The following is a 26,798-nucleotide window of genomic DNA, read 5'->3' as shown; positions in this document are numbered from 1 at the left end:
ACTGAGTGTTTTTGGTTTTACTATTCTCTTTTGTGTCTTCAGGTTTCTTGGTGGTGTGTGAACATGATCATACAGACTTGTTCACTGTGCAAGTAGCCCATGTGTTCCTGTTTCCATAATTGTTCTCTTGTGTCTACAAGACTGGGGAGCTCCACCACTCCTCTTGGGCTATCTGCACAAAAGCTGTTCTACCCTGTATGCACACATGGATTTTTCCTCTCTGAACCCTGTTCACACAGGTTATATACAGATGATCAGGTTTTTAAATACATCAGATAGGGATTGCATACATTAGTTAGGACTGCTCTGATAAGGGTATACCGTGAAGATTGGTAGAGCAGCTTAGTATACATTTTTTGCAAAAAACGTATCAACCAAATACCCTGTTTTTTACATCTTTTACTAGCACTTGCGGATTACTGCAACATTTTTTCAAACTGAGTGTTTTTGGTTTTACTATTCTCTTTTGTGTCTTCAGGTTTCTTGGTGGTGTGTGAACATGATCATACAGACTTGTTCACTGTGCAAGTAGCCCATGTGTTCCTGTTTCCATAATTGTTCTCTTGTGTCTACAAGACTGGGGAGCTCCACCACTCCTCTTGGGCTATCTGCACAAAAGCTGTTCTACCCTGTATGCACACATGGATTTTTCCTCTCTGAACCCTGTTCACACAGGTTATATACAGATGATCAGGTTTTTAAATACATCAGATAGGGATTGCATACATTAGTTAGGACTGCTCTGATAAGGGTATACCGTGAAGATTGGTAGAGCAGCTTAGTATACATTTTTTGCAAAAAACGTATCAACCAAATACCCTGTTTTTTACATCTTTTACTAGCACTTGCGGATTACTGCAACATTTTTTCAAACTGAGTGTTTTTGGTTTTACTATTCTCTTTTGTGTCTTCTATGTAAAGTCTTGTCTAAAGTCCACTTTAAGGGAGGATATTAGCGAAGGGAATGAGGATGTCGAGTCCATATGGGTTGAAATTCATGGAGGGAAAAATGGTAACAAAATTCTCATTGGGGTCTGTTACAAACCCCCAAATATAACAGAAAGCATGGAAAGTCTACTTCTAAAGCAGATAGATGAAGCTGCAACCCATAATGAGGTCCTCGTTATGGGGGACTTTAACTACCCGGATATTAACTGGGAAACAGAAACCTGTGAAACCCATAAAGGCAACAGGTTTCTGCTAATAACCAAGAAAAATTATCTTTCACAATTGGTGTAGAATCCAACCAGAGGAGCAGCACTTTTAGACCTAATACTATCTAATAGACCTGACAGAATAACAAATCTGCAGGTGGTTGGGCATTTAGGAAATAGCGACCACAATATTGTGCAGTTTCACCTGTCTTTCACTAGGGGGACTTGTCAGGGAGTCACAAAAACATTGAACTTTAGGAAGGCAAAGTTTGAACAGCTTAGAGATGCCCTTAATCTGGTAGACTGGGACAATATCCTCAGAAATGAGAATACAGATAATAAATGGGAAATGTTTAAGAACATCCTAAATAGGCAGTGTAAGCGGTTTATACCTTGTGGGAATAAAAGGACTAGAAATAGGAAAAACCCAATGTGGCTAAACAAAGAAGTAAGACAGGCAATTAACAGTAAAAAGAAAGCATTTGCGCTACTAAAGCAGGATGGCACCATTGAAGCTCTAAAAAACTATAGGGAGAAAAATACTTTATCTAAAAAACTAATTAAAGCTGCCAAAAAGGAAACAGAGAAGCACATTGCTAAGGAGAGTAAAACTAATCCCAAACTGTTCTTCAACTATATCAATAGTAAAAGAATAAAAACTGAAAATGTAGGCCCCTTAAAAAATAGTGAGGAAAGAATGGTTGTAGATGACGAGGAAAAAGCTAACATATTAAACACCTTCTTCTCCACGGTATTCACGGTGGAAAATGAAATGCTAGGTGAAATCCCAAGAAACAATGAAAACCCTATATTAAGGGTCACCAATCTAACCCAAGAAGAGGTGCGAAACCGGCTAAATAAGATTAAAATAGATAAATCTCCGGGTCCGGATGGCATACACCCACGAGTACTAAGAGAACTAAGTAATGTAATAGATAAACCATTATTTCTTATTTTTAGTGACTCTATAGCGACAGGGTCTGTTCCGCAGGACTGGCGCATAGCAAATGTGGTGCCAATATTCAAAAAGGGCTCTAAAAGTGAACCTGGAAATTATAGGCCAGTAAGTCTAACCTCTATTGTTGGTAAAATATTTGAAGGGTTTCTGAGGGATGTTATTCTGGATTATCTCAATGAGAATAACTGTTTAACTCCATATCAGCATGGGTTTATGAGAAATCGCTCCTGTCAAACCAATCTAATCAGTTTTTATGAAGAGGTAAGCTATAGACTGGACCACGGTGAGTCATTGGACGTGGTATATCTCGATTTTTCCAAAGCGTTTGATACCGTGCCGCACAAGAGGTTGGTACACAAAATGAGAATGCTTGGTCTGGGGGAAAATGTGTGTAAATGGGTTAGTAACTGGCTTAGTGATAGAAAGCAGAGGGTGGTTATAAATGGTATAGTCTCTAACTGGGTCGCTGTGACCAGTGGGGTACCGCAGGGGTCAGTATTGGGACCTGTTCTCTTCAACATATTCATTAATGATCTGGTAGAAGGTTTACACAGTAAAATATCGATATTTGCAGATGATACAAAACTATGTAAAGCAGTTAATACAAGAGAAGATAGTATTCTGCTACAGATGGATCTGGATAAGTTGGAAACTTGGGCTGAAAGGTGGCAGATGAGGTTTAACAATGATAAATGTAAGGTTATACACATGGGAAGAGGGAATCAATATCACCATTACACACTGAACGGGAAACCACTGGGTAAATCTGACAGGGAGAAGGACTTGGGGATCCTAGTTAATGATAAACTTACCTGGAGCAGCCAGTGCCAGGCAGCAGCTGCCAAGGCAAACAGGATCATGGGGTGCATTAAAAGAGGTCTGGATACACATGATGAGAGCATTATACTGCCTCTGTACAAATCCCTAGTTAGACCGCACATGGAGTACTGTGTCCAGTTTTGGGCACCGGTGCTCAGGATGGATATAATGGAACTAGAGAGAGTACAAAGGAGGGCAACAAAATTAATAAAGGGGATGGGAGAACTACAATACCCAGATAGATTAGCGAAATTAGGATTATTTAGTCTAGAAAAAAGACGACTGAGGGGCGATCTAATAACCATGTATAAGTATATAAGGGGACAATACAAATATCTCGCTGAGGATCTGTTTATACCAAGGAAGGTGACGGGCACAAGGGGGCATTCTTTGCGTCTGGAGGAGAGAAGGTTTTTCCACCAACATAGAAGAGGATTCTTTACTGTTAGGGCAGTGAGAATCTGGAATTGCTTGCCTGAGGAGGTGGTGATGGCGAACTCAGTCGAGGGGTTCAAGAGAGGCCTGGATGTCTTCCTGGAGCAGAACAATATTGTATCATACAATTATTAGGTTCTGTAGAAGGACGTAGATCTGGGTACTTATTATGATGGAATATAGGCTGAACTGGATGGACAAATGTCTTTTTTCGGCCTTACTAACTATGTTACTATGTTACTATGTTACCATAGATATGAAATTTACCTGTGAAATCAATCCAGAGGTGCTGTCATTTTTGGATGTTATTGTCCAGATTAACATTGACGGTTCATTAAAAACACAGATCTTTCGGAAGCCTACGAGTAGCAATAGTCTACTAAGATGGGAGAGCCACCATCCGCAAGCTCTCAAACGAGGCATCCCGAAGGGTCAGTTTTTAAGACTGAGAAGGAACTGCTTGGACCCCAATACGTTTATTGGTCAATCGGGGGATATGAAAAATCGCTTTAGGGAAAGGGGTACCCTAGAGGGTTTGTGGAGGCAGCTTTAAATCATGCCCTCGTACAGGACAGGAATGCTCTGTTACAAACTCAGACCAAGAGACAGACTACTGATTTGGAGACCATCAGAATCATTGGTACCTATGACTGTCAACACACAAGAGTGGCCAAAATCCTTGAAAGACACTGGGATGTTCTATCCGCTGACCCAGACTTGACCCCCATATGATTGGACCTAAGACCCAAATAACATATAGAAAGGGCCTATCCCTAAAAGACAATCTAGTGCACAGTCATTTCAAAAGACCTGCGACTGAGGGCACATGGCTTGATAGAAAAACCTGTGGTTTCTTTAAGTGTGGCAATTGTGTTAATTGTAGATATATGAAACCATGCAAGTTTATCACTAGCTCATCCACTGGGAAGAAATATTATCTTCGTGATTTTTCAAACTGTAAGACCAAGGGCGTGGTCTATATTGCTACATGTCAGTGCCCTAAGGACTATGTTGGCAAAACCAAGAGGGAGTTTAGGAGGAGAGTTGGTGAGCACGTAGGCGATATTAAACATGGACGTGATACACCAATCGCCAAACATATGAATGAGATACATCAGGGTAACCTGCAGAACATTACATTTAGTGTCATAGAGATCTATACACCAGATCCAAGAGGTGGTGATTTTGATAGGTTGCTGCTGCAGAAAGAATGTGCGTGGATTCATCACATAAACTGTATAGCACCCTTTGGACTGAATGAAAACCAGTCCTTTACATGTTTCCTATGAATAATCAGCCTACATCTTCTTTGTATGTCCTGTACCCTTTCTGACTCTTCACCTATAATATTGGTTGGTTGGCCTTATTTCATGCTAGTGTGACCAATATAATATTTCAAGATCTTAATAATAGACTTAAGTACCTCTATCGAGCGACTGTGATTTTATGGTAGGCTACCTGAACTTTTGTATCTGTATACTTTCTTTGCCACCTGTGTTTTACCCTGGTAAATACAGGGTACACGGTATTTATCGTGAACATCAGTATTTATCCTATGATATGTTAGTATCTACTCTCTCTCACGATTATCTATATAGGAGTAAATGGCATCGCCAGAAATAAATCTAGTCCTGATCAATGTGCTATAGTGCTATAAGCTTACCTACTAGTCATATTGGCACATCTTGGGGGCATCTGGGGTGGTGCCTTTCTATCAATGTGGCAGACTTCCCATATAACGACAAGAAATCGCTGCCGAATGGGTTAGGGCATAGGAGATGTGCTGTTCAATATAAATATCGTGTGTTTTGGACTGGTTGCCCTATTAGTATGGCCTCCATGGCTTGATGTTTTGCCCGTTACCTAGTAACTATAAGTGTTATATATCTGTGTTGTTATGTCCGGTCATGCGCGGAGCTGGAGACGCGGTTATGTGCGCTCCAGCTGATGCGCACGCCGGGGGCTGGTCTAGTTGAAGCGGTACATCTCTTGAGGCAATAATACATACGGTGTGGGCATGCGCAGCTAAGTCCCTGGATAGCGCTGACTACTTCCGGTCATGCGCACTACTGCAGGCGCGGGGATGTGCGCTCCAGCTGGAACGCACGCCAGGGACAACGCGGTCAGAGCTGCGCACTAGAGGTAAAGGCATATATGCCGAGCAGACACACCGTATAGGCCAGACGGGCCACAAGAACATGGCGGTCAGTACATCTACACTCCATACCCTGCCAATCATTCTGGTGCTATAACAGTCTGATATAGTAGACAATTCAGAGACAGGGGGAGTTATGTCTCTAGTGGCGTTAATTATCTATCAAGGTCAAAACCTATATAAGTGAGAGGTAGTGGGTTATTCCATGATACATCCATACATCAAAGCCTCCTGATGATCCGTGAAGGTGAAACGCGTAGAGGCGCACTATGACATCTTCAGAACGATGAGTATTGCACCTAGCTCACTGCTCCACTGCATTGTTATCCATGTACACTGACAGACTAGTTTATGCAATAACTATAAATGAGGCGGTTATCTCTATATAAGAGTGTTATATCTCTGGTTATTGATTAGGGTGGCCTCTTTAAAATAATGTGCATATCATGATGATCTGTATTAGATATGTATTATCTTTGATCTGTTTATGTATTTTATGTGTACATGGTTAGTTTGTCTGTGCTACTGATTATTTAGTCAGTGCATTTATTTATTTCTGCCTTGCTTGCTATAGTATATCAAGCTGATTATTTTGGCATATATTTTTTGTGCCATTCTTCCTAGCTACCCATAGGGAATCCAAGGGATAGCCGTCGCGGAGTGGGGGCGTCATTTCCGCTGTACAGTAGGGTGCCAACCTCCACAGTAAGGCAGGTATTGAGTTTAGGGAGCAGTGCAGTTAGGATTTTTTGTTAAATGTTACAATTACATTTCCAAGTGAAAAACGCTGTGTCTGAAGTAAGCCTAAGTGGGGGAGGATATTTTCGGTCTGGGGTTAAATATTTGGCCTTACAGGCAAGTCATTAACCTGCAAAGGATGTACCATGACATATTTCCTAGCAAAATCAATTTTTTTTTAATTTTAATTAGTTTTTTGTGGCAACAGGAAAAATGGCATGAATCTGTGAAAAAATTGATTAAAGCTGTGAACTAGGAGTCATGATTGCTTCCAGGGGCAATCCCCATGATGTACCTGTGTCATTTGAGCAGTATTTCCATCATTTTGAGATGTTTTTAGACCTTAAAAGGACCCCTGGGGGGTATTGTGGTAAAAATACTCGGGTCTCTCAGACTTACTTTGGGCTCATTGTTCTGGCTGAGTATCCGAGTATTCCAATCTGCTTGACCCGAGCAACGAGCACCCGAGCATTTTAGTGCTCGCTCATCACTAGTCATAGCCAGACGGGCAAAAAATTTGAAGGACCATCTAACATCTAGCCATTTTAAAAGACCTACAATCAAATTGGGTACAGGAAGCCGACTTTCAGGATCTTTCCCATGTGGAGGGTGTAATATTTGTCCATGTATGATGGCCAATGACAACATCACCCGTCCCATTTTTCCAGAAATTATTACGACAAAGCTTTATTTGAATTGCCGATCAAAAAATGGGATCTATCTGTTGATCTGCCCATGTCCTAGGATTTATGTGGGCCAAACTAGCCAAGAAGTCCGACGAAGGATTCAGCAACATATTTGCAATATTGGGAAAGCAAAGAATGATTTGGAAAAGGGTACGTCCATTACCTCAATAGCATCCCATTGTTTGTATCTCTATGAGGGTAAACAACATGGCTTACGTATAATGGTGGTTGACTAGGTCCACGGTAACATCCAAGGTGGAAACATAAATAAGGAATTGCTTTGGCAGGAATCACGGTGGATCTATATGTTGAAGAGTTTGGCACCGAACGGTCTCAATGAAGAATTGTTATTCTCTGGCTTTTATGGCGAGTCGTGATGGATTCTCTGACCTAATATATTCTCTGGTTCTGTCTCCAGGTTATTCCTATTTTGCAATCTTCAATTACCATCCTGTCGCTGAATAAATTTCTTCGTATGACGAACTTACCTTTCTTCAACCTGACCAAGAATCCTGCCCTTTTCCTCTCGACCAGTCTGGATTCTCCTAGTACAGCATCCGACTGTGTATGTCCGTCTGAAAATTGTCTCATAGTGGCATTATTTTCATTGTTTCCGAGCATAACCTACTTCAACTTCTGGTTTAATGCCACTCTTTGGGACATCATTGCCTGGACAATAGGGGCGGATATCCCCTCATGGATGCATGTATTGAGGTATAGACTCCATACATGTTATAGGTGGTTGACATGATTTGTAGCTTATATTTTGATTGCTATTCACAGTATCATATTGCCATCATTAAAATTTTTGGGGGGATTTTTCCTGGGATCTTTTGCAAACATTTTCTTGAATATAAGATCTTCCAGCAATACTTTCCCCATTGGGAACTTCTGATTCAATGATCTTCTTTTGGGACATCATTGCCTAGACAATAGGGGTGGATATCCCTTCATGGATGTATATAGTGAGGCATGGACCCCATACATGTTATAGGTGGTTAACATGATTTATAGCTTCTATATTGATTGCTATTCACAATATCATATTGCCATCAACATCATATTTTTTGGGGCATTTTTCTTGGGATCTTTTTCAAAAATTTTCTTGAATATAAGATCTTTCTGCAAAACTTTCCCAATTCGAACATTTGGTTATACGGTTGTATTTTTTCTATTATTTTCCTTGTTAATTTCCTATGTATTTGTCCTAGTGTTCCTGCTCTTCTCCATTTACGCCTTTGGCCTGGGACAGCTCATAGAATCTCATGGCTTTCAGTATCATCTCTATGCTGATGACACAGAGATCTACATCTCTGGACCAGATATCACCTCCCTACTAACCAGAATCCCTCAATGTTTGTCCACTATTTCATCCTTCTTCTCCGCTAGATTTCTGAAACTTAACATGGACAAAACAGAATTCATCATCTTTCCCCCATCTCACGGGAACCCCCAAAGAACCTATCCATTACAGTAAGTGGCTGCCCACTCTCCCCAGTCCCACAAGCTCGCTGCCTCGGGGTAACCCTTGAAGCTGATCTCTCCTTCAAACCACATATTCAACCCCTTTCCACTTCCTGCCAACTTCAACTCAAAAATATTTCATGAATCCGTTCATTCCTTAACCAAGAATCTGCAAAAACCCTAGTCCATGCACTCATCATCTCTCGCCTTGACTACTGCAACCTCCTGCTCTGTGGCCTCCGCTCGAACACTCTCGCACCCCTCCAATCTATTCTAAATTCTGCTGCCCGACTAATCCACCTGTCCCCCCGCTATTCCACAGCTTCTCCCCTCTGTCAATCCCTTCACTGGCTCCCCATTGCCCAGAGACTCTAGTACAAAACCCTAACCATGACGTACAAAGCCATCCACAACCTGTCTCCTCCATACATCTGTGACCTCGTCTCCCGGTACTTACCTACACGCAACCTCTGATCCTCACAAGACCTCCTTCTCTACTCCCCTCTTATCTCCTCTTCCCACAATCTTATACAAGATTTCTCTCGCTTATCACCCCTACTCTGCAACCCTCTACCACAACACACCAGACTCTCGCCTACCATCGAAACCTTCAAAAAGAGCCTGAAGACCCACCTCTTCCGACAAGCCTATAACCTGCAGTAACCAACCACCGATCGACCAAACCACTGCATGACCAGCTCTACCCTCGCCTATTGTATCCTCACCCATCCCTTGTAGATTGTGAGCCTTCGCGGGCAGGGTCCTCTGTCCTCCTGTACCAGTTATGACTTGTATTGTTTAAGATTATTGTACTTGTTTTTATTATGTAAACCCCCTCCTTACATGTAAAGAGCCATGGAATAAATGGCGCTATAGCAATAAATAATAATAATAATAATTTTCTTCTTATGCGCATGTGTATGTATATTCGTTCATCTTTTGGCACATGTTTATTCATGTGTTTGAAATCTTTGGTTTGTTTGACTATCTTTTTGGGCTGTGAGCCTAAAGTCTATCTATGTGATGCAAATATTACGTTTAATCAACGGCAATGCGCCCATCACATTATCCATTACATAATATGCGGTAGATTTCAGGATCAAGAGGACCATCAAGTTGATTTACCTATTACAAATTTGTTCCTCTGTTGGATTTTTGGGGGTTTAGTCTCAACTAAAAAAGAGAAAAGGGAATAGCACCCACTGTAGGTTGATATGTTGTTTGAACAATAGAGACGCATTCAAGATAAGGCCGTTTCTTTGCCAAATATCAAGTGACTACTGCTTATTATATCTGATATATTCATATGGTTATCTAAAAAAATATAAAAAATAAAAGTGATTATTGAATTTCGAGTACTGTAATTATGTGTATCATTTTTATTTGTTAATCTGGTTATGGAATTTAGTATGAAATCAATATATGCTGCCCTTTCTCCTTCACTTCCTTTTCCTACTTTCCTTTCTTTACTTTTTTCCTTCTCTCCTCCTCATTTTTCCTTCCCCCTTGCCTTCAAGAAACCGTGCTTTCAAGAAAATCACTTTGCCTTTGAAAACCTGGTATCATATTATTGAGGTATATATATTGTAGTGTTTCTCTTACTTCGGGTCTTGAGGGACACTCGCTTGGCACGGGAATAACGCATACAGGCACGGTTTTCTTACAAAACACAGTCTCTTAGGTTTATTTCACATCCACATAAACAACCTCTTCAGGAACTTGACAACAGCATGAACACTGTCTGTACATATTCAGCTTTATCACAGTACCTCACTGATCCCGATCAGCCTAACACACGGTTTTCAGACCGTTACACGTTGGCAACCTACACGGGTTCCTGGACACCTCTTGGCCTCAGAGGTGCCCCAGACACAATGTCTCTCTTTTCTTTCACTCTGACCCCGGTCAGTACAACACGGATCTCCATCTGTTACTTGATGGTGCCGCACAGGTTCTCAGATACCTCTCTTTCTTAGAGGCATCCCACAGACATTTTCACTCTTCCTTTTATTCTGACCCCGGTCAGTACAACATGGATCTCCATCCGTTACCTGTCGTCGCTTCACAGCTGCACAGGTTCTCGGATACCTCTCTTCTTTAGAAGCATCCTTCCAACATTCTCACTCTGACCCCAGTCAGTGCAACACAGATCTCCATCCGTTCCACAGTCGGGTCTGTGCGAGGTCCAGAACCCCTGCCATGTGCTCTTCAGGGAGAAGACACTCCCAACACATGGGCTCTCCAGGACCTTCCAGCACAGACCATTCAGGTCCACACTCAGAGCCCATGTGACCAAACCTCAGTCACATTATATGCTTGTAACCATTCCCCTAGGTGGGAGTGTGTGTGGCTAGTCTGACCCTCCCATCACTCAGAACTAGCCTGCCAGCCTCCCTAGTTAAACAACACACTTCACTTGTAGGACTACAGGTCCCCGAACATCCTTACTTCAGGCTGACAGTGTAGAGTGGCTTCCTCTGCGACACACACACCCGCCAATTCACAACAATGCCAGACTTTGACTCATCACCACAGTTACATATGCGATTGCCATCCATTCCTATGGCCTCAATACGCCTCCATGCGCAATCTGGGAAGCTCATACAGTGTCCCCTACCTATAACATAGGTCACTATACTACAATATATATGTACATACATATAAGTATATGTATACCCTTATCGTTTGGGTGATTACGTCTTTAAATAATAGACGGGCCACTCTGTGGATCTTTGGTATGTCTGTTTTGGTCCTTTCATGGAGTAAAGCTGGGTCCTGTTGCTATGTATTATCATTGCATGTAGGTAAGCTTTTAGTCCCCTCTGTGTGCATCACGAATGCTGGATTACCACATGGCACCTGCGCGCTATGTTTCATTTTAGATTCTTCAATTTTCAAATGTGCATGCGTGAGTGCAGGCTATTTGATGCTTGCACAGTGAGGTGCGTTTCTCTCTGGGATCCCCTCGCTTTTAGGGCACGTGCACGGAGCGCAGTCCATCTGACTCCTGCGCTGTTGGGACACAGACTAACTTTATTGACAATAACATCACATTGCTTCTTACAAGATGGCCGCGACCACCTTTTCATCTCTTGGTCCCCCACATTATCGGTTATTATCCCCCAGATGTTTTTCAATATACAATTAGTGATGCTATATGTACCTGGCACTAGAGTTGAGCGACCTTGACCTTTTTAGAGTCGAGCCAGGTTTCGCGAAACCTGACTATCTCAAAAGTCGAGTCGAGTGGAATCGGCCGATTATCGCGAAAATTCGGGGATCGACCGAAACACGAAACCCAATGCAAGTCAATGGGGGAGCATAGTCGGCAGTGAGTAGAGGCCAGGAAAACATGTACAGGGCCCATTGTATTGGCAAAAACATCCATTCTTGCTACTGAAGCTTGTCAATCGTAATTTAGCTTATAATAATTGTAAGGCATTTGAAATTGGGGGTCATTTGGCTAAAGTTGTGGGGGTAGGGCTGGTTCAAGCAATTAGTGGGCCAAGGACATCTGGACCACGTCACGGCAGTGGAGCAGGGAGAGGTAAGTATTTCAACTTTGCAAGTGCTGTGATCCTGAGCAAGCGGGGGGGGGCACTCGTTGGCATTGGCACTGGCACAGGGCCCCTCAAAGTACAGCGGTGTGTTTGCACGGCGGGGGCGCCTCCCACCGGCAGCAACACTTTTGCGTACTATGAGAGGCCCTGTGCCAGTGACGTCGCCAACGAGTATTCCTCCCCCCACCTGATGAAGAAACCTGCACTTTCATCTGCACCTTCCTCTTTGTCCCCGTGTAATGTGGTATGGTATGCGGGAAGGGGGACCTGACTTTCAGCAGGGTCACAATCTTGCAGTGTAGCGTGCACGGGGAATGTTGCGTTATGGGTCAATGTACCAGCAGACTCATCTATCACTGGCTGGGCAATGGGCAGGATGAGGGGGAAACAGATATGGGCCCAAAGAATAAAGTGGGCTAAAAGCAGTTCAAAATTGGTAACAGGACTAACCAGGGGGCATTGCTTTGTTCAGTGGAGGACAACTGGAATGAGAGGCTGACAAAGAGAGTAGGCCCAAATCAGTAAGTATTCTAAATGCAGTTCAAAATTGGCAACAGTAGTAAACCGGCGGCACAGCTTTGTTCACTGTAGGAGAACAGCAAGGAGCGGCAGACACAGATAGAAGGCCCCAACCCAACTAGTAGGCCTAATGCAGTGTAGTTTTCAACAACTACTAAACGAGAGTTGGAAGATCGAAGCAATGGAGAGGAAACCTGGGGAACACCTTGGAGTGGAACACACCGTCTCTACAGCCCATACCCAATTTGTAGGCCTAATGCAGTGTAGTTTTCAACAACTACTAAACGAGAGTCAGAAGATCGAAGCAATGGAGAGGAAACCTGGGGAACACCTTGGAGTGGAACACACCGTCTCTACACCCCATACCCAATTTGTAGGCCTAATGCAGTGTAGTTTTCAACAACTACTAAACGAGAGTCAGAAGATCGAAGCAATGGAGAGGAAACCTGGGGAACAACTTGGAGTGGAACACACCGTCTCTACACCCCATACCCAATTTGTAGGCCTAATGCAGTGTAGTTTTCAACAACTACTAAACGAGAGTCGGAAGATCGAAGCAATGGAGAGGAAACCTGGGGAACACCTTGGAGTGGAACACACCATCTCTACACCCCATACCCAATTTGTAGGCTTAATGCAGTGTAGTTTTCAACAACTACTAAACGAGAGTCAGAAGATCGAAGCAATGGAGAGGAAACCTGGGGAACACCTTGGAGTGGAACACACCGTCTCTACACCCCATACCCAATTTGTAGGCCTAATGCAGTGTAGTTTTCAACAACTACTAAACGAGAGTCGGAAGATTGAAGCAATGGAGAGGAAACCTGGGGAACACCTTGGAGTGGAACACACCGTCTCTACACCCTATACCCAATTTGTAGGCCTAATGCAGTGTAGTTTTCAACAACTACTAAACGAGAGTCGGAAGATCGAAGCAATGGAGAGGAAACCTGGGGAACACCTTGGAATGGAGCACACCGTCTCTACACCCCATACCCAATTTGTAGGCCTAATGCAGTGTAGTTTTCAACAACTACTAAACGAGAGTCGGAAGATCGAAGCAATGGAGAAGAAACCTGGGGAACACCTTGGAGTGGAACACACCGTCTCTACACCCCATACCCAATTTGTAGGCCTAATGCAGTGTAGTTTTCAACAACTACTAAACGAGAGTCAGAAGATCGAAGCAATGGAGAGGAAACCTGGGGAACACCTTGGAGTGGAACACACCGTCTCTACACCCCATACCCAATTTGTAGGCCAAATGCAGTGTAGTTTTCAACAACTACTAAACGAGAGTCGGAAGATCGAAGCAATGGAGAGGAAACCTGGGGAACACCTTGGAGTGGAACACACCGTCTCTACACCCCATACCCAATTTGTAGGCCTAATGCAGTGTAGTTTTCAACAACTACTAAACGAGAGTCAGAAGATCGAAGCAATGGAGAGGAAACCTGGGGAACACCTTGGAGTGGAACACACCGTCTCTACACCCCATACCCAATTTGTAGGCCTAATTCAGTGTAGTTTTCAACAACTACTAAACGAGAGTCAGAAGATCGAAGCAATGGCGAGGAAACCTGGGGAACACCTTGGAGCGGCAGACACCATTCGTAGGCCCTACCGAAGTAGTAGCCCCAATGCAGTTTTCAAATTCCTAGAGGCTGAAAACAAGACTATTGACGCTCAGCTTTTTTCAAAGGAGGACAGCTGTATTGAGTGGCGCAGACAGACACAGGTAGGTGGCCTTAAACCAAAAATGTGGCTCAATGCAGTTTAAAAAAGGTTACAGGGGTACACAGGCAGCATTGGTCTGGTCAGTGGAGGACAATTTCAATTATGGACCGCAGACAGACTTTGTACGCCTACTATTAAAAAAAGGATGCTCTATGCAATTAAAAATAGGTTCCAGGGGTCCACGGGCAGCAGTGGTGTGGTCAGTGGAGGAGTATTGGAAGGAGGGACCGCAGACAGGCGTAGTAGGCCTAACATAACAAAATTAGGCTGTAGGCACTTTAAAATTGGTTCCAGGGGTACACGGGCAGCAGTGGTGTGGTCAGCGGAGGACAATTTGAATTAGGGACTGCAGACAGACTTTGTAGGCTGTCCCCTGTGGACCATGCATCCAACACATTAACCCAGTGCACCGTAATGGACACGTAACTTTTTGTGGACATGCCTACTGGTCCATGCGTCTCTTGTCAGGTGCACCTTTCTACTGTTTGATTGCCTGAGTGCTATGACAATGCAGACTTTTTCATGCCGGTGGAATGCTGGGATGGCTTTTCTCGCAAAAGAAGTGTCGACTGGGTAGCTTGAACCGTGGTACAGCGTAGTTCATCTGGGCTTTATAAATATAAAACAAAGAAAAAAAGTAGGCTCCATGCACTTTCAGCTGGGTTCCAGGGGTACACGGCCAGCATTGGTCTGGTCAGTGGAGAACTATTGGAAGGAGGGACCGCAGACAGGCTTAGAAGGCCTAACATAATAAAATTGGGCTGTAGGCACTTTATAATTGGTTCCAGGGGTACACGGGCAGCAGTGGTCTGGTCAGTGGAGGACTAGTGGAAGGAGGGACCGCAGACAGGCTTTGAAGGCCTAACATAATAAAATTGGGCTGTAGGCACTTTAAAATTGGTTCCAGGCGTATACGGGCAGCAGTAGACAGGTCACTGGAGGACTAGTGGAAGGAGGGACCGCAGACAGGCGTAGTAGGCCTAACATAATAAAATTTGGCTGTAGACACTTAGAATTCTCTTGCAGGGGTACACAGGCAGCATTGGTGTTATCAGCGGAGGCCGATTGTAATGAGTGTCTGCCAGTTAGTAGTCCCAAACAATAAATACATGTTAATGTCTCGCATTACAACAAAACGAAAACACAAAAGGGTGCAATCATTAGGTACAGGGGTGGGCTCCTCTGCGTAGTTTCAGACCTAGTAATTTGGCGCAAAGTATTTACTTGGGTAAATATAGGACACTGCCCCTGACTATGTTAAGTACCATCATACATGTCAACACAATGGTATTGTCAGTGGCAGGAATTTAAGGATGTCAGCGCATAGACTAAACATTGGTGGAACTGTGAGAGATAATTGTGCAAGTGGTAGAGCAATGTTTGAGCTGGGGAACTCTCTTGTGGCCGGCGGTACAGGCCCAGGGCCCCTCATGTTACAACAGTGTGTCTGACGTTGGGTGTGCACCACCACCACCAGAGACACTTTATTGTACTATGAGGGACCCAGTGGCAGTTCCGTCGACCAAAAGCGGGCACACCCACCTCTTCAGACAAACAGCACTCTCACGGGTGCTTGCGCCAAGTGGCGTTACCACGGCCCCGTGTGGGGAGTTTGGCCATTTAGGGAGGTGTAAACATGTTGTATGCTGGACAATCAGCTGCTGCAAATTACGAGATTGGTAAAGTCATTCAGAGTAGTCCACAGGCAAGACCTTTTCATAGGAAAGCTAGGTGTCGGCCGGGCAAGGTGGGGCAAAAGAATTCGAAATCCAGTTGTAGTTCATTTTAATGAAGGTTAGATCATCAACATTTTGGGTAGCCAGACGAGTCCTTTTTTCGGTTAATAGTGAACCTGCAGCACTGAATACTCTTTCTGATAGGACACTAGCTGCCGGGCAAGCAAGCTCCTGCAATGCATATTCTGCCAATTCTGGCCAGGTGTCTAATTTGGATGCCCAGTAATCAAATGGGAATGACGGTTGAGGGAGAACATCGATAAGGGATGAAAAATAGTTAGTAACCATACTGGACAAATGTTGTCTCCTGTCACTTTGAATTGATGCAGCAGTACCTGTCCTGTTTGCGGTCATAGCAAAATCACTCCACAACCTGGTCAGAAAACCCCTCTGTCCAACGCCACTTCTGATTTCTGCACCTCTAACACTTCTGGTCTGCTGCCCCCTGCAGCTGGTGTGAGAACGATCACGGGCGCTGTGTGCTGGGAATGCCTGAAGCAAACGGTCAACAAGAGTTGATTATTTGGTTGCTAATATTAGTTCCAAGTTCTCATATGGCATAATATTTTGCAATTTGCCTTTATAGCGAGGATCAAGGAGGCAGGCCAACCAGTAATCGTCATCGTTCATCATTTTAGTAATGCGTGTGTCCCTTTTGAGGATAAGTAAGGCATAATCCGCCATGTGGGCCAAAGTTCCAGTTGTCAAATATGCGGTTGTGCTTGGTTGAGGGGCAGTTTCAGGCAAATCTACGTCACTTGTGTCCCTCAAAAACCAGAACCCGGCCTTGCCACGCCACCAATTTCCAGTGGCCCAGGGAAAGCTTCCTCATTAAAAATATACTCATCCCCATCATCCTCCTCGTCCTCCACCTCCTCTTCGCCCGCTACCTCATCCTGTACACTGCCCTGACCAGACAATGGCTGACTGTCATCAAGGCTTTCCTCTTCCTCTGCTGCAGACGCCTGATCCTTTATGTGCTTCAAACTTTGCATCAGCAGACGCATTAGGGGGATGCTCATGCTTATTATGGCGTTGTCTCCCCTAACCAGCCGTGTGCATTCCTCAAAACACTGAAGGACTTGACACATGTCTTGTATCTTCGACCACTGCACACCTGACAACTCCATGTCTGCCATCCTACTGCCTGCCCGTGTATGTAAAACCAAAAAAGAAGAAGAGTAGGAAGCAGATGTCAAAAATATCAAAAAATATTTATTACATAAATGCACAAAAAGAAAAAGAAAAAGTTTCTACATATATAACATATATTATGGTAAACAATATATACTGTCCTCAGCGAGACAGTTCTATATTGCATGTGTATCTCGCTGAGGACAGTATATATTGTTTACCATGATATATGTTATATATGTAGAAACTTTTTCTTTTTCTTTTTGTGCATTTATGTAATAAAGCACCCTTGCTAAATCTCCAGAAATAGTATAAAGGAGAGCACAGGAAAAAATCAAAAATTGGTAACTGACTCTGTATATTAATAGCAAAGGGTCATATGTAATAGGCAAAAAAAGAGAAAGAGACTAAGTGTCCGAGATATGCTGTAATGGCTGCCACCAGAGTAGTTTAGCACATAGACCCATGTAACGTAGTGACAGCTATCCTAATAAAGTGCAAACAGTGCATAATATCGCAGCCATCACAAGTTTCATCTGCCAGAGCCTGCCTGTGCTAAAAGGGCAATTATCCATATAACATACAGCACATCAAAAGGAAAAAAGGATGCGATACATGACCTGTACGTGCAGTCCTGTGAGCCCCAACGCACGTTTCGCGTATAGCTTCTTCCGGGGGAGTGTATGCGTGGTTCAGTATAGTGAGGGTTTTTATAGCCGGTCTTTCATTAGTGGCAGCGGCGTTGTAATGGTGCTCGCATCGCTGATCCGGGCCACAGCGCATGCGCAGATCAGCGTCCCACGTCACTGCCCCGCTTCCCCGTCCGACGCGTCAAGATGGGGGGCGGGGTCAGCGACGCTATGGACGCGTCACCATGGCAGAGCCGGTAACCCAGGCAACGATGGAGCGCTCACGTCGCATAATGTCTGAGGTATGGAGGCGTGATGATGGCTCCACAGAGGGGATGGAAGGCGGAGTCTGCCCTGTCATGAACGCATCATCACCGCAGAGCAAAAGCTGAGACAGCGATGAAGAGCCCACGTCATAGGCAAGACAGAAGTGCAAATATATATAGTAATGAATGCATAGTAGGAAGAGAGGAAAAAGTGGATAGAAGTATGCATGCATCATCAAAAAGCAACGATAATCTAAGTTGTAATGAACCTTTCACATCCCATATGAGGTCAATAGTGAAAAAAGAAATATATAGGAAGAGACATATGAAGAGATATATATAGGGAATAACCCAATACTCCAGATCAGATGCCGGATGCCACAAACAAATATTGGTAAGTATATATATTCTAGAAAAAAACTGAAGAGAAAAACTGATTAAAAACTGAATACAAATAAAGCAGATGCAATAAAAACACCATAAAATCACACGAATTAAAAAATTAAAGAAAGGGGGCAAAACTTAATTTTTCATTTAAACCTTTTGGGTGGACGCAATCAATCTTTTTAATCCATCTTGTTTCCAATTGAGCAAGGGCTTTCTTCCAATCACCACCTCTGTGGTTGATGAAGACTTTGTCAATGCCTGACACCTTCAGTAAACTGGCATTACAATCATGTTTTTGTTTGAAGTGCCGAGGTATTGGTTTTAATTCAGTCATGTCAGTTATTTCTCGCGCATTTAGGATGTCTCTTACATGTTCCCTTACTCGCACTTTCAATGGTCTTGAGGTCAAGCCTACATATATCTTTCCGCACGGACATCTCGCGTAGTATATTACCCCATATGAGTTGCATGTTATATGTTGAGTGATGGTAAAGTTTTTGATTCCGTCACTAGACACAAATCCCGAGGCTTTTTGCATATTGGGGCATGCAATGCAGTCATTGCATGGAAAAAATCCCCATTTTGGTCCTTTGGATCCAAATGCTTTATTAGGGTCTTCTCCAGGATAGTAACTATGGACTAAAATGTCCTTTAGATTTTTAGATCTTCTATACGTGATAGAAGAGGTATCACTCAGGTGCCTAGTCAAAGTTTGATCACTCTTCAGAATTGCCCAATATTTATTGAGGGCTTCTCTCATATCTCTCCACTTCTCGTTGTAGGTGGAGATGAATCTGATTGTTGGATCTCGTTCTTTTTTCTTTTCTTTTTGCTGTATGAGATTAGTCCGATTTTCTGCTGCTGCCCGCCTCCGACCCTTTTTGATGCTTCTGTTAGAATAACCACGGCTTCTAAATCTCTCTACCAATTCGTCAGCTTGTTGATTAAAGAGAGAGTCGTTGGAGCAGATTCTTCTAACCCTTAGAAACTGTCCCGTGGGAATAGCATTTACCACTTGTTGAGGGTGAGAGGACGAAGCATGGAGGAGAGAATTTACAGCAGTCTCTTTGCATCGGTTTCCAAAAAATCAGATTCTCCCTTTCGAATAAGGATGTCCAAAAATTAAATTTGAGTTTGGCTATGTTTGCATGTTAGCCTCACATTAATCTCATTACTGTTTAATAGATTCACAAAGGACAAAAGTTCTTCTTCAGTGCCCTGACAAATCATAAGAATGTCATCGATAAATCTCGCCCAAAAGAGGACCTTTTCAATGTCGGCAATGGGATTCGTGAAAAATATTTGGCGTTCCCACGCCCCTAAAAATAAATTCACATATGAGGGGGCAAAAGCCGCCCCCATAGCCGTACCTTGCTTTTGTAGGTAGATAGTAGTTTTGAATAGAAAATAATTATGTTCCAACGCAAATCCAAGAAGGGACATGAGAAGATTGGATAGCCCCAAATCATAGTTCGACATTCTTAGGAACATTCGCGCAGCTCGCATGCTGTCATTATGCTGGATTGAAGTGTAGAGGGATTCTACATCTAGGGATACGAGCCACATGTCCTCTTCCATGGGGATCCCTTCTATTTTGCCTAGTACATCACCCGTGTCCCTAATGCATGATGGTAAAGTTTGTACAATAGGTTTAAGATGGAAGTCCAAATACTTACTCACTGTTTCACACAGGCTTGCATTCCCCGACACGATAGGTCGTCCTGAAGGATTAGACAGGCTCTTGTGCACTTTCGGGATGAAATAAATACATGCTGTTCTTGGATACATTGGTACAAGATTGTCTCTTAGTTCTTTGGTTATCACCCATTCGTCAAAGGCTTTATTAAGGATGTCATACAGCTCATTCTGGAAAGCAGATGTGGGGTTATAGGATAATTTTTTATAACAACACGTATCTCTAAGTTGTCTAAAGGCCTCTTTTTCGTATTGTTTCTTCGGCCACACCACCACATTGCCCCCTTTATCAGAGGGTTTAATTATTATATTCCTCATATTTTTAAGTTCATACAATGCTTTTCTCTGATCTTTTGACAGGTTGTCCTTTGAGATGCCCTTAGCAATTTTTTCAAACTCTTCAGTAACAAGTTTTACAAAAATCTCAATGTTTGGATTAATGCTTAATGATGGAAATTTCTTAGGTACTGGTACCACAAACTTACTCTTGGTTGAGGATGTGTTCTGCTCCTCCAATAATTCTTCTAAAGCAGCCAGGGTTTCCAATTCTTCAGTACTCCAGTCTTCACTCCTATCCGTCTTATCATGCAATTTTTTCAGAACTAATTTTCGTGTGAAAAGATGGAGATCCTTTACAGCTAGGAACGAGTTAAAGGGGGACACAGGGGAGAAAGTTAAGCCAAGGCTTAATACATCTATCTGTGATTCAGACAACGGAGTTTCTGATAAGTTGATCACCTGTAATTTAGAGGACGGCTTCTCAGTTCTTCTATTACGATTATTGCCCTTCCTTCGGTAGTTGTTTTTCCTCAGATTGTAAATATAATTACTCGACCCCTGTTCACCCTCATCATCTCTAGATGACATGGATGAGAATGACGAGGATCTTGTTTTATCATGTCCCCTCGTCGTCGTGGATCGCTATCTATAGACAGTACCACTTTTAAAATTGTTCAAGTCTCTCTGAAATTTTTTTGTTTTAATTTCCTTTACTTCTTTTTCCCATATTTGAAATTGGGTTTCAATGTCTTTATTTAAGACTTCCAATTCTGATGGTGTCAAAACTTCAATCAATTTTTTACGTGTATTTTCAATATCCATGTCAAATTTTTCCAAACTTTTTTTATTATTACCAATCAGCAACTCGATAAGTGATTTGGAGCATTGATCACATACTTCTTCCCATTTTGTTTTAAACACAGTATCTTCAACAGGGAAAGAAGGCATGATTCTTACCCGAAGTCCTCTAGGTATAAGTCCCTTTGAAAGATATTTCTCTAAAGATGCTCTATTCCACCAAGTGCGAGTGCGTTTTTTCAAAAGGTATTTCATAGAATTTTTTAATTCGGTTTTTTGCCCACTTTCATTAATATCCACTTGCATGGTATCCCCTCCAAAGACAGTATCGATAGTGGAAAGCCAGGCTGTATCCCTAGCTCTAATATCCATTATATGGCCACACAATAATCTGTAATCACAGTACAGAAAACAATCAGGATTTCATATATTTCAAAACCAGGCCTATTTAATTGACTCTTCCCATAATCATAAGCAAAACCAAAAAAGAAGAAGAGTAGGAAGCAGATGTCAAAAATATCAAAAAATATTTGAAGCCCTCAATAAATATTGGGCAATTCTGAAGAGTGATCAAACTTTGACTAGGCACCTGAGTGATACCTCTTCTATCACGTATAGAAGAACTAAAAATCTAAAGGACATTTTAGTCCATAGTTACTATCCTGGAGAAGACCCTAATAAAGCATTTGGATCCAAAGGACCAAAATAGGGATTTTTTCCATGCAATGACTGCATTGCATGCCCCAATATGCAAAAAGCCTCGGGATTTGTGTCTAGTGATGGAATCAAAAACTTTACCATCACTCAACATATAACATGCAACTCATATGGGGTAATATACTACGCAAGAATATTTGTTTGTGGCATCCGGCATCTGATCTGGAGTATTGGGTTATTCGGTGGTGTGTGGCGGGTCTGAGTTGGGAAACCACTAGTGGATCCAAGTCTTCAAGAAAAGCAGAAAAGGAATCGTGGTTATATAAGAGGACTCCGTTTTATAAGCCAATGCATTTTATTTGAAATAATATACATTAATTTAATGTATACTGCAGGCCTGCGGTATTTAATTGATGGACATACATTAAGCACTTTTACACATTATCTATATATGTTATATATGATATATCTTATTATTATATATATACCATTGCACTTGTCACTTTATTAGAATTTGCTCGTTCCTGCACAACGATGGCATTATTTGTATTATCGTTTAGTTTATTTTTATATAGAAATTATATGGCACTCTTCTTCTTTCATGATTAGTTTCCTAAATCACTCTGCGTTTTTTTTTTTTTTTTAAACATACAGCATGGGACCTGTACTACCTGTACGTGCGTGCTGTGCTTAGATCCAATGTATTTATACTTTTCATTTGAAATTTAGTCACTATATTTACAGACTTTTTTCTCCTCTTTTCTCTCTCATTCGTTTTTATATATGATAGGACAAAGGCTTCTTCGACTCTTCCTATATATTTCTTTTTTCACTATTGACCTCATATGGGATGTGAAAGGTTCATTACAACTTAGATTATCGTTGCTTTTTGATGATGCATGGATACTTCTATCCACTTTTTCCTCTCTTCCTACTATGCATTCATTACTATATATATTTGCACTTCTGTCTTGCCTATGACGTGGGCGCTTCATCGCTGTCTCGGCTTTTGCTCTGCGGTGATGATGCGTTCATGACAGGGCAGAATCCGCCTTCCATCCCCTCTGTGGAGCCATCATCACGCCTCCATACCTCAGGCATTATGCGACGTGAGCGCTCCATCGTTGCCTGGGTTACCGGCTCTGCCGTGGTGACGCGTCCATAGCGTCGCTGACCCCGCCCCCCATCTTGACGCGTCGGACGGGGAAGCGGGGCAGTGACGTGGGACGCTGATCTGCGCATGCGCTGTGGCCCGGATCAGCGATGCGAGCGCCATTACAACGCCGCTGCCACTAATGAAAGACCGGCTATAAAAACCCTCACTATACTGAACCACGCATACACTCCCCCGGAAGAAGCTATACGCGAAACGTGCGTTGGGGCTCACAGGACTGCACGTACAGGTCATGTATCGCATCCTTTTTTCCTTTTGATGTGCTGTATGTTATATGGATAATTGCCCTTTTAGCACAGGCAGGCTCTGGCAGGTGAAACTTGTGATGGCTGCTACATTAGGCACTGTTTGCACTTTATTAGGATAGCTGTCACTACGTTACATGGGTCTATATGCTAAACTACTCTGGTGGCAGCCATTACGGCATATCTCGGACACTTAGTCTCTCTCTCTTTTTTTGTCTATTACATATGACCCTTTGCTATTAATATACAGAGTCAGTTACCAATTTTTGATTTTTTCCTGTGCTCTCCTTTATACTATTTCTGGAGATTTAGCAAGGGTGCTTTGCGTGACCGTGTACTAACAGTTCTATATTGCATGTGTATCTCGCTGAGGACAGTATATATTGTTTACCATGATATATGTTATATATGTAGAAACTTTTTCTTTTTCTTTTTGTGCATTTATGTAATAAATATTTTTTGATATTTTTGACATCTGCTTCCTACTCTTCTTCTTTTTTGGTTTTGCTTATGATTATGGGAAGAGTCAATTAAATAGGCTTGGTTTTGAAATATATGAAATCCTGCCCGTGTATGTGTATCCTCCCACAAAAACATAACAGCCCGCCTCTGTTCGCACAGTCTCTGAAGCATGTGCAGTGTTGAGTTCCACCTTGTTGCAACGTCTATGATTAGGCGATGCTGGGGAAGGTTCAAAGACCGCTGATAGGTCTGCATACGGCTGGAGTGTACGGGCGAACGGCGGATATGTGAGCAAAGTCCGCGCACTTTGAGGATAACCCCGGATAACTTTTCAGGAAGCACTGCACCACCAGGTTTAAGGTGTGAGCCAGGCAAGGAATGTGTTTCAGTTGGGAAAGGGAGATGGCAGCCATGAAATTCCTTCCGTTATCACTCACTACCTTGCCTGCCTCAAGATCTACTGTGCCCAGCCACGACTGCGTTTCTTTCTGCAAGAACTCGGACAGAACTTTCGCGGTGTGTCTGTTGTCACCCAAACACTTCATAGCCAATGCAGCCTGCTGACGCTTGCCAGTAGCTGCCCCATAATGGGAAAACTGGTGTGCAACAGTGGCAGCTGCGGATGGAGTAGTTGGGCGACTGCGGTCTGTGGATGAGCTCTCGCTTCTGCAGGAGGACGAGGAGGAGGAGGAGGGGGTGCGAACGCCTACAGCCAACTGTTTCCTAGACCGTGGGCTAGGCAGAACTGTCCCGAAATTGATGTCCCCTGTGGACCCTGCATCCACCACATTCACCTAGTGTGCCGTGATGGACACGTAACGTCCCTGGCCATGCCTACTGGTCCATGCATCTGTTGTCAGGTGCACCTTTGTACTCACAGATTGCCTGAGTGCATGGACGATGCGCTCTTTAACATGCTGGTGGAGGGCTGGGATGGCTTTTCTCGAAAAGAAGTGTCGACTGGGTAGCTCGTAGCGTGGTTCAGCGTAGTCCATCAGGGCTTTGAAAGCTTTGCTTTCATCTAACCGGTTGGGCATCATCTCTAACGAGATTAGTCTAGCAATGTGGGCGTTCAAACCCTGTGTACGCGGATGCGAGGATAAGTACTTCCTTTTTCTAACCAGAGTCTCATGTAGGGTGAGCTGGACTGGAGAGCTGGAGATCTTGGAACTAGCGTGTGTGCCGGTGGACATGGCAGACTGAGAGACGGTTGGAGACGGTATTGTTTCCGCCGGTGCCCTAGATGCAGTGTTTCCTACTACGAAACTGGTGATTCCCTGACCCTGACTGCTTTGGCCTGGCAAAGAAACCTGCACAGATACTGCAGGTGGTGCGGAAAATGGTGGCCTTACAGTGACGGAAGGGATGTAGCGTTGCTGACTAGCTTCATTGGCCGAGGGTGCTACAACCTTAAGGGACGTTTGGTAGTTAGTCCAGGCTTGCAAATGCATGGTGGTTAAATGTCTATGCATGCAACTTGTATTGAGACTTTTCAGATTCTGACCTCTGCTTAAGGTAGTTGAACATTTTTGACAGATGACTTTGCGCTGATCAATTGGATGTTGTTTAAAAAAATGCCAGACTGCACTCTTTCGAGCATCGGATCCCTTTTCAGGCATTGCAGACTGAGCTTTAACCGGATGGCCACGCTGTCCTCCAACAGGTTTTGGCTTTGCCACGCGTTTTGTCCCATCTACGGGCAAGGCAGATGGAACCTGTTGCGATGTTGATGCCTGCTGCGGCCCTTCCTCCTCCGCTTCAGAACTACTGCCGCCTGCATCCTGTTCCCCCAATGGCTGCCAATCGGGGTCAACAACTGGGTCATCTATAACCTCCTCTTCTATCTCGTGTGCAACTTCGTCTGTGTCACCGTGTAAGTCGGTGGTATAGCGTTCGTGACGGGGCACCATAGTCTCATCAGGGTCTGATTCTGGATCAGTACCCTGCGAGGGCAATGTTGTGGTCTGAGTCAAAGGACCAGCATAGTAGTCTGGCTGTGGCTGTGCATCAGTGCACTCCATGTCAGATTCAACTTGTAATGGGCATTGCCTGTTAACTGTTTCACTTTCTAAGCCAGGGACAGTATGTGTAAAGAGCTCCATGGAGTAACCCGTTGTGTCGCCTGCTGCATCCTTCTCTGTTGTTGTTTTTGCTGAAGAGGACAAGGAAGCGACTTGTCCCTGACCGTGAACATCCACTAACGACGCGCTGCTTTTACATTTACCAGTTTCAAAAGAGGAGGCAAAAGAGCTAGAGGCTTAGTCAGCAAGGTAAGCCAAAACTTGCTCTTGCTGCTCCGGCTTTAAAAGCGGTTTTCCTACTCCCAGAAAAGGGAGCGTTCGAGGCCTTGTGTACCCAGATGACGAACCTGGCTCCACAGCTCCAGACTTAGGTGCTATATTTTTTTTCCCACGACCACCTGATGCTCCACTACCACTACCATCATTACCAGCTGACAATGAACGCCCACGGCCACGACCTCTTCCACCAGACTTCCTCATTGTTTTAAAAACGTAACCAAAGTAACGGTATTTGTTGCTGTCAAACAACTTACACGGTGAGCTATAACTTCAGTATGATTTAGATATCCCTTTACAGGTGGGTGAGACCGCAAGGAAAATTAGGCACAATGTTATGAACTCTGTTTTCTGTGGCACCAAATGAGAGAGATGCCACACACGCAGGACTGTCACTCAAGCACAAATGTCAATATTAATCTCCCACTGTTTTTTTTAATTTTTTCAGTGAGAATTTAGAAACCAAATAAAAAAAAAAAATAGGCTTTCTATGGCCCACTATTTGAGAGAGAGAGATGGCACACCCAAGAGTCAGGACTGGCACACAAGCAGAAAGGCCAATATTAATCTCCCACTGTTTTTATTTTTTTTTTTCAGGGAGAATTTAGAAACCAAATAAAAAAAAATAGTCTTTCTATGGCCCACTATTTGAGAGAGAGAGATGGCACACCCAGGAGTCAGAACTGGCACACAAGCAGAAAGGCCAATATTAATCTCCCACTGTTTTTTTAAATTTTTTCAGGGAGAATTTAGAAACCAAATAAAAAAACAATAGGCTTTCTATGGCCCACTATTTGAGAGAGAGATGGCACAC

This window comes from Ranitomeya imitator, chromosome 1, assembly GCF_032444005.1.
Source record: "Ranitomeya imitator isolate aRanImi1 chromosome 1, aRanImi1.pri, whole genome shotgun sequence".
NCBI classification, from domain to species: Eukaryota; Metazoa; Chordata; class Amphibia; order Anura; family Dendrobatidae; genus Ranitomeya; species Ranitomeya imitator.
This window is presented reverse-complemented; position numbering follows the sequence as displayed.